Source organism: Salvelinus alpinus, chromosome 6, assembly GCF_045679555.1.
Source record: "Salvelinus alpinus chromosome 6, SLU_Salpinus.1, whole genome shotgun sequence".
Classification (NCBI taxonomy): Eukaryota; Metazoa; Chordata; class Actinopteri; order Salmoniformes; family Salmonidae; genus Salvelinus; species Salvelinus alpinus.
Window position 1 is genome coordinate 73,491,776 of NC_092091.1, and position 7,908 is coordinate 73,499,683.

Here is a 7,908-nt window from a genome sequence, read left to right on the forward strand (position 1 = left end):
AGTATAGGGATGGAGGTCAATATTTAATTGTTTGTTTTCATATGCAATTATTTATTAGGAAAGAAAATCTTCTAAATTATGTTTAAAATATAATTTATATATTTCTTCAACCCATAGGACAGACAGCTGATCGTCCTCGCAGTGGCAGACCACGTGTAACAACACCTGCACAGGATTGGTACATCGGAACATCACACCTGCAGGCCAGGTACAGGATGGCAACAATAACTGCCCGAGTTACACCAGGAACGCACAATCCCTCCATCAGTGCTCAGACTGTCCGCAATAGGCTGAGAGAGGCTGGACTGAGGGCTTGTAGGCCTGTTGTAAGGCAGGTCCTCTCCAGACATCATCGGCATTAACGTCGCCACCGTCGCTGGACCAGACAGGTCTGGCAAAAAGTGCTCTTCACTGACGAGTCGCATTTTTTTCTCACCAGGGTTGATGATCGGATTTGCGTTTATCGTCGAAGGAATGAACATACACTGAGGCCTGTACTCTGGAGTGGGATCGATTTGGAGGTGGAGGGTCTGGGGCGGTGTGTCACAGGATCATCGGACTGAGCATGTTGTCATTGCAGGCAATCTCAACGCTGTGCGTTACAGGGAAGACATCCTCCTCCCTCATGTGGTACCCTTCCTGCAGGCTCATCCTGATATGACCCTCCAGCATGACAATGCCACCAGCCATACTGTTACGGCTCTCGTTTGTAGGAGTAGACCAAGGTGCAGCGTGGTAGGCGTACATCGTCTTTTTATTGATGACACCAAAACAAAACAACAAAGACAAAATAACGAAAGCGCACAGTTCTGTAAGGCTAAGAAACTAAACAGAAAACAAGATCCCACAACTGAAGGTGGGAAAAAGGGCTGCCTAAGTATGATCCCCAATCAGAGACAACGATAGACAGCTGCCTCTGATTGGGAACCATACCCGGCCAACAAAGAAATATACAAACTAGAATGCCCACCCCAAATCACACCCTAACCTAACCAAATAGAGAAATAAAAAGGCTCTCTAAGGTCAGGGCGTGACAGTACCCCCCCTCCCCCCAAGAAGGTGCGGAGTCCGGCCGCAAAACTTGACTCAATAGGGGAGGGTCTGGGTGGGCATCTATCCTCAGTGGTGGCTCCGGTTCGGGATGTAGCCCCCGCTCCGTAAGCTGATCCCTCCGCTTCTGTGGGACCGGACCGTGGATCGTCGCCGGAGACTCCGGACCATGGATCGTTGCCAGAGGAACCGGACCGTGGATCATCGCCGGAGGCTCTGGACTGGGAACCACCGCTCGAAGCTCCGGACTGCAGATCGTCGCCGGAGGCTCTGGACTGGGAACCCCCGCTGGAGGCTCTGGACTGCAGCTCGTCGCTGTAAACTCTGGACTGCAGATCGTCGCCAGAGGCTCCGGACTGCAGATCGTCGCCGGAGGCTCTGGACTGGGAAACCCCGCTGGAGGCTCTGGACTGCAGCTCCTCGCTGGAAACTCTGGACTGCAGCTCCTCGCTGGAGGCTCCGGACTGCTGACCGTCTTTGGAGACACCGGACAGAGGACCGTCGCTGGTGGCTCCGGACTGCGGACCGTCGCTGCAGGCTCCGAACTGCGGACCGTCGCTGCAGGCTCCGAACTGCGGACCGTCGCTGAAGGCTCCGGACTGCGGACCGTCGCTGCAGGCTCCGGACTGCGGACCGTCGCTGCAGGTGTAACAGTATAACTTTAGACCATCCCTTCGCCCCGACACGGGCGCGAACCAGGGACCTTCTGCACACATCAACAACAGTCGCCCACGAAGCATCGTTACCCATCGCTCCACAAATGCCACGGCCCTTGCAGAGCAAGGGGAAACCCTACTTAAGTCTCAGAGCAAGTGACGTAACTGATTGAAACGCTACTAGCGCGTACCCGCTAACTAGCTAGCCATTTCACATCCGTTACACTCACCCCCCTTTCAACCTCCTCCTTTTCCCGCAGCAACCAGTGATCCGGGTCAACAGCATCAATGCAACAGTATAACTTTAGTACGTCCCCTCGCCCCGACACGGGCGCGAACCAGGGACCCTCTGCACACATCAACAACAGTCACCCACGAAGCGTCGTTACCCATCGCTCCACAAAAGCCGCGGCCCTTGCAGAGCAAGGGGAAACCCTACTTAAGTCTCAGAGCAAGTGACGTAACTGATTGAAACGCTACTAGCGCGTACCCGCTAACTAGCTAGCCATTTCACATCCGTTACACAGGCTCCGGACTGCGGACTGTCGCTGCAGGCTCCGGACTGCGGACCGTCGCTGAAGGCTCCGGACTGCGGACCGTCGCTGAAGGCTCCGGACTGCGGACCGTCGCTGCAGGCTCCGAACTGCGGACCGGCTCCGGGCCATGGATCATCACTGGAGGCTTCGTGCCATGGATCATCACTGGAGGATTCGGGCCATGGATCATCACTGGAGGATTCGGGCCATGGATCATCACTGGAGGCTTCGTACGTGGACCTGGAACAGGTCTCACCGGACTGAGGAGACGTACTGGCAGCCTGGTACGTGGAGCTGCCACAACGCGTCCTGGCTGGATACACACTTTAGCTCGGTGAGTGTGGGGAGCTGACACAGGCCGCACTGGGTTGTGCTGGCGAACTGGGGATACCGTGCGTAGAGCTGGGGCAGGATATCCTGGGCAGAAGAGACGCACCGGAGACCAGGAGCGCTGAGCCGGCACAATCCGTCCTGGCTGAATGCCCACTCTAGCACGGCAACTGCGGGGAGCTTGCACAGAGCGCACCGGGCTGTGGATGCGCACTGAAGGCACGGTGCACAGAACCGGAAAACGTGGCTCTTGAACCGTGACCAACTCCTCATTGTGTTAACAGGGAGTTGGTTCTCATTCACCCTTTAGTTCCGTTCGTTCCGCTCGCCAACCCGTGTGCCAAATGATGTATTGAATAAATCTTTAGAATGTTTTTAACATAAATCTTGAATAACGTTCCAACAGGAGAATTACATTGACTTCAGATGAGCGATGGAACAGAGCTCCCTCTCATGTGAACGCGCATGGTTAGAGCATGGTCAGGTCATGGCAGACCTGACTTATTCCCCTCTCATTCGGCCCCCCTTCACAGTAGAGGCATCAGACAAAGTTCCACAGACTGTTGACATCTAGTGGAAGCCGTAGGAAGTGCAAACTCATCCATATCTCGCTGTGATTTCAATAGGATCTTGGTTGAAAATCGACCAGCCTCATAATTCCCATTTTTTCTCAGGTTTTTGCCTGCCATATGAATTATTTTATACTCACAGACATCATTCAAACAGTTTTAGAAACTTCAGAGTGTTTTCTATCCAATATGAATAATAATATGCATATATTAGCAACTGGGACTGAGGAGCAGGCAGTTTAATATGGGCACCTCTGTGCACCTTTCATCCAAGCTACTCAATACTGCCCCTTCAGCCATAAGAAGTTAATGCAGCTGGTGGCCACACCAGATACTGACTGTTACTTTTGATTTTGACCCCCCCTTTGTTCAGGGACACATTACTCCATTTCTGTTAGTCACATGTCTGTGGAACTTGTTCAGTTTAGGTCTCAGTTGTTGAATCTTGTTATGTTCATAGAAATATGTATTTACACATGATAAGTTTGCTGAAAATAAACGCTGTTGACTGTGAGAGGACTTTTCTTTTTCTGCTGAGTTTATATAATTTCTTGCTACCTTTCGTTTCTGAGAGGAAATGTATTTAAAAAATTTAGAGTAATATGAACATTTGCAATGCAGTTGGTTATACATGTTGAATATTAATCAGAGAAGAAGATGATAATAAAGAAACTGTAGTATTGTAGTATTAATAATGTATTATCTATTACCTGTTCTTCTCTGCTGTTTATAATAACCAACTCTCCTCCCATTGTTCTGCACTCCTTCTGACCGGCCCAAGCTGAGTTCATCGTGGAGGAGAGATAATAACAGCTGGTGCCAAACTTCCACCATCCAGCTAGACAGGGTTTCTCTGAGATGAACACATCAGAACAGCAGGCATTCAAAAGTCTACAAATATACTACATCTCTTCTATGTACTAAATGAAATGAGTGAACTACACTCACCATAGAACCTAACCCTGGTCTGTAGCTGGTTTCTCTCTTCAGTCATGTTGTTGCAACTGGTCTGTAGCTGGTTTCTCTCTTTAGTCAGGGTGTTGTAACTGGTCTGTAGCTGGTCTCTCTCTTTGGTCAGGGTGTTGTAACTGGCCTGTAGCTGGTCTCTCTCTGTTGAGTAGTGATGACCAATGACTCCATCTGTAAAAAGGAAGAGTTAAGTAAAAATGTAATTTCCTCACCATTGATGATTAAGTAGGCTACTTAAGTCTCAGTGACAACATATTCAACTTACAGTAGACAGACAGGCCTATGATCCCAGCCAATAAGAGAACACACAGCAGCCCCAGACAAACTGCAGCAATTCCAGAGGGTCTCTTCCACCACTGAAAATGCACTAAATCACAAATTGTTAACCTCTAACGAGCCTCTACCCCGGGTCCGGGATCACCCCCCACCCCCCCACACACTGATTAGCATAGCTAGCATAGCTTCACAAGTAGATAGTAGCATCTAAATATCATTAAATCACAAGTCCAAGACACCAGATGAAAGATACAGATCTTGTGAATAAAGCCACCATTTCAGATTTTTAAAATGTTTTACAGGGAAGATAAAATATGTAAATCTATTAGCTAAACACGTTAGCAAAATACACCACTTTTCTAACTCCATCAGTTTCTTACTACTTCAGGTGCTATCACCAATTCGGCTAAACTAAGATATTGATAGCCACTAACCAAGAAAAAACCTCTTCAGATGACAGTCTGATAACATATTTATGGTATAGGATAGGTTTTGTTAGAAAAAAGTGCATATTTCAGGTAGAAATCACAGTTTACAATTGCACCGACCATCACAAGACGACTAGAATTACTATAGAGAGCAACGTGTATGACCAATTTACTCTTAATAAAACATTTCATAAGAATAGACAAAGCATAGCAATGGAAAGACCCAGATCTTGTGATTCCAGACAATATTTCAGATTTTCTAAGCGTTTTACAGCGAAAACACAATAAATCGATAAGTTAGCATACCACATGTGAAAACGTTACCAGAGCATCGATTCCAGCCAAAGAGCGCTATAACGTAATCACCGCCAAAATATATTAATTTTTTCACTAACCTTCTCAGAATTCTTCCGATGACACTCCTGTAACATCATTTTACAACATACATATACAGTTTGTTCGAAAATGTGCATATTTAGCCATACAAAACCGTGGTTATACAATGGAAATAGTCACAACTCAAGCATCAAAATGAGGGACGTCAGCTTTCAGAGTGATCTAGTTTAATCGAAAGCTAATCATATACTTGACAAAAAAATACAGGGTTGACAGGAATCGAAAGACAAATTAGTTCTTAATGCAACCGCTGACTTACATTTTTAAAATTATCCTTACTTTTCAATACAGGGTTCGCCAAGTGAAGCTATACCAAACAAAATGGCGAAATATGCGTTTAAAATATTTCGACAGAACAACGATTTATCATATTAAATATTGCTTACTTTGAGCTGTTCTTCCATCAGATTCTTGGGCAATGTATCCTTTCTATGTTATAAACTTCTTTTGGTCGATAGATGTCCTCTGTCCTTCGAAATGTCCACTAACAACGACCGAGACCCCGAAACGTTCCCAAAGCTAAAAAGTGCACGACAAAGAAATTCCTCAGAATCGCACTAAACGGATATAAATTGCTATAAAACGGTTCAAATTAACTACATTATGATGTTTTTAACAACTATAACGAGTAAAAACATGACCAGACAAATATTACTGGTTAAACAACGATTTGGAATGAGGCAAGTCCGATGTCCATCCTGCTTGTGACGCGCGAAGAAAAGAGAGTGTACTTCCACGTTTTCTTGTTTTATAGTGGCTGTGATTGTGCAATAGACTCCATTCAAAACGTGATGACGTACAGACACCCAGAGGAAGACGTAGGCAGTGTCGGTTTCTTCATAGCATTCACTGTCGCCTTAAAAACAGACTCCAGATCAGGGGTAAAAATTTCTGAAATCTGACCCCTGTCATGAAAAGTGCTGTAGATATTGTTCTGTACCACTCAGAGACAAAATTCCAACGGCTATAGAAACTAGAAAGTGTTTTCTATCCAATAATAACAATAATATGCATATTGTACGATCAAGAATTTAACACGAGGCAGTTTAATTTGGAGACCCAAATATGCTAATGCGGAACAGCACCCCCTATAGTTCCAAGAAGTTAAAGTAAGTAAAGTAATCTTTGGTAATGTGTTTTACTGTATCATCCAGGATTGGGACAAAAAAAGCTATAGCAATACAATATATATTAATATCACCTGTTCAATGTGTGTAATTTGTGTGTGCGCGATCTTACCTGTAGCAACAACTCCATCTCTTGGACTGGGTTTGAAGGCTCTTACGTTGCCATATATTTGGCCATCAATGTCTGTGTTCTTCATTGCATCAGGCTCATCGTCTTCAAATCCATCTGAGTTTTCATAGACTCCCTCTGACATCTTAACACACTTGTGCTCAAATACAGTAACTTCTACTTCTAACCTCAACTCTAATATATGTCTATAGCTGTGTCTTCTCCCTGCACTGTCCTGCGTCTGTGTGATATACTGTAGTGACACTATTTTTTAAACGTTCAACCACAGTGAAGGGGAAACTGGTCACCACGTGACTTGAACCAGCCTTAGTTCCTAATCTGAACATGTTTGTTTCCCAGTGTTCATCAGTTTTAAACATGTGATTCAACTGAGGTGATAATATACTACATGATATGACTCTATATCATGCTATATGATGTATGTGTGGGTCACAGGGTCCCAATTTTGGATACGTTCACATATAACCTACATATATCCTGACTAAATGTACAGCACCCACAGCCTTCAAATGGAGAGACACTTATGTCTTGCACTCTGTGACCGGCGGTGCAGGGGGAAGTTGCCACAAGACACTGATCTTAGGTCCGTTTTGAATTTCCACCACAAATGGTTAAAGTTAGGATTTTGGGAGGGAAACCTGATTCTAGATCTGTACCATATAGGCTCTTTGTTCTATCTATGCTGACTGTGAAGAAATACTCAGAATGAAAAAGCAGAAGTTCTGACAACATCTCCATAGTTCCAGTTTGACAGATTTAAGAGAATAGAAAGAACAATTAAAACCCTTCACATGTTTTATGATAAAACATTCATATTTCCACCCTGTCTTTTAGTACAACATAACATATACATACTGGTTACATCTAATGACACAACTCTCTCTGCACTGATTCCACTGTTCCACATGACATCTACCTACATGAACTATTATACAACTCTACAGCTCTACTCTATTCCACAGGAGGAGAGAAAGCATCACACAGATCCTTAGATACAGGGACAGAGTCAAAGGTGGCCCTCTGGTGGACGTAGTACTAACTACAGGTACAGCTGTAGTGTTGGTGACAGAGACCTGGGTGGATGTAGTACTAACTACAGGTACAGCTGTAGTGTTGGTGACAGAGACCTGGGTGGATGTAGTAGTTTCCCAAGATGCTTTTGGGAAACGGGGCCCTGGGTTGTAGAGCTCACAACTACCCCAACAGAGTCCTTCACTGAGCCCAGACACACACCCATGTTGCCTGCCCTGTCCTCTACCACCAGTTCTAACTTCTAACAGCAGGTGGCACTGCAGTCCACAGGGTCATTTTTTTGGGCTCTGGGGCCCACCGCCATAGAACTGTTGAGGGTCCCTTTGCCCGGGCATAGGGTGATGCAGATGATGCCTGTCTCGTTGACACCGTCGGTGAGGTTGGCAGAGCGCTGCCAGTTTGAGGAGCT

General features: G+C 45.8%; 1 long non-coding RNA gene across 1 annotated transcript; it reads right to left on the reverse strand.

The window, feature by feature from the left end:
- Positions 1–3,854: 3,854 nt before the first annotated feature.
- On the reverse strand, positions 3,855–7,598 carry LOC139579367 (uncharacterized). The gene is made up of 4 exons (XR_011675735.1): positions 6,450–7,598; positions 4,376–4,477; positions 4,090–4,281; positions 3,855–3,994 (listed from the first exon to the last, which is right to left on the reverse strand). It is a non-coding gene; the product is annotated as an uncharacterized lncRNA (long non-coding RNA).
- Positions 7,599–7,908: the final 310 nt, after the last annotated feature.